General features: G+C 43.1%; 1 protein-coding gene across 1 annotated transcript in view; it reads left to right on the top strand.

Annotated features, from left to right (window-relative positions):
* The window catches only part of ghrhrl (growth hormone releasing hormone receptor, like), a 71,661-nt gene that overhangs the window by 13,334 nt on the left and 56,579 nt on the right, over positions 1 to 1,748 (top strand). The window lies entirely within an intron of this gene.

Here is a 1,748-nt window from a genome sequence, read left to right as displayed (position 1 = left end):
TCTCTTTCTCTCTCTTTCTTTCTTTCTCTCTCCTGTCTGACCCCCAGTGAACTCTCCAGCATTTATTATTTTCAATACCATTCCTCAGAACCTGTTGTGACTTGGGTAGAGGTGGTGACTGTGGGCTGGGACTCGCAACGAATAGGTGGACAAGGATTGTAAATACAATTAAAACACTGGAACTTGAAAGCACGGGAAAGATTTTCCATTACCTTCATACCTTGGTCCGCTGTAGACTGATGGATGGAGATTAATTGCTGTGATTATTCACCAGCCCTGATTACCATTGGCTCATGGAATGAAGCCAGGATTGTAGATGGACCTTGTTCTTTAATTATTTGCCTGCCAATTCCTTTGTTCCTATTTGAGTATCATCCATCAAAACAAAGAGGAGTATTTACATTGCTTGTTCCTTGTGGAGCTGCTCTCTGAGAGAATGAAACCCAGTGATTATTGGATTGATACCAAGGTCAGTCCAAAAGCTTATCAATGACATCTGCATCTTTACGAGGTCTTTCTTGCATTTTCCGATGTTTTCCACACTCTCCTGACAGAACCCGAGCTCTGATTCATCGTTTGCACAATAAACGAATCCAGAAAGTACCAGGGCACACGTTATAAATGTACACAATTAATCGAAGGTGAATTAGAGTTGGAATTATGATTAGGGATAAGCAACAAACACTGGGATTGCCAGCAATGTTCATATGCCCCTGAAATAAGGATAGAATTAAGCTGATAATTTTAGAAACAGGGGAGATTTGAGCAGGAGTAGACCCCTCTACCCTGCTCCTTCATTCAATATGATCATAAAACCATAAGACCATAAGACATAGGAGCGGAAGTAAGGCCATTCGGCCCATCGAGTCCACTCTGCCATTCAATCATGGCTGATGGGCATTTCAACTCCACTTACCCGCATTCTCCCCATAGCCCTTAATTCCTTGTGACATCAAGAATTATCAATTTCTGCCTTGAAGACATTTGGCGTCCCAGCCTCCACTGCACTCTGTGGCAATGAATTCCACAGGCCCACCACTCTCTGGCTGAAGAAATGTCTCCATATTTATGTTCTAAATTTACCCCCTCTAATTCTAAGGTTGTGTCCACGGGTCCTAGTCTCCTCACCTAACGGAAACAATTTCCTAGCGTCCACCCTCACCAAGCCATGTATTATCTTGTAAGTTTCTATTAGATCTCCCCTTAAACTTTTAAACTCCAATGAATACAATCCCAGAATCCTCAGCCGTTCCTCATATGTTAGACCTACCATTCCAGGGATCATCCGTGTGAATCTCCACTGGACACGTTCCAGTGCCAGTATGTCCTTCCTGAGGTCTGGGGACCAAAACTGGACACAGTATTCCAAATGGGGCCTAACCAGAGCTTTATAAAGTCTCAGTAGCACAACAGTGCTTTTATATTCCAACCCCCTTGAGATAATTAACAACATTGCATTCGCTTTCTTAATCACGGACTCAACCTGCATGTTTACCTTTAGAGAACCCTTAACTAGCACTCCCAGATCCCTCTGTACTTTGCTTTACGAATTTTCTCACCGCTTAGAAAGTAGTCCATGCTTGTATTCTTTTTTCCAAAGTGCAAGACCTCACATTTGCTCACATTGAATTCCATCAACCATTTCCTGGACCACTCTTCCAAACTGTCTAGATCCTTCTACAGCCTCCCCACTTCCTCAGTATTACCTGCCTGTCCACCTAACTTTGTATCATCGGCAAACCTCGCTA

This window comes from Chiloscyllium plagiosum, chromosome 5 (genome assembly GCF_004010195.1).
Source record: "Chiloscyllium plagiosum isolate BGI_BamShark_2017 chromosome 5, ASM401019v2, whole genome shotgun sequence".
Taxonomy (NCBI): Eukaryota; Metazoa; Chordata; class Chondrichthyes; order Orectolobiformes; family Hemiscylliidae; genus Chiloscyllium; species Chiloscyllium plagiosum.
The sequence above is the reverse complement of the archived record's forward strand: the minus strand, read 5'-3'. Positions and strand labels throughout refer to the sequence as shown.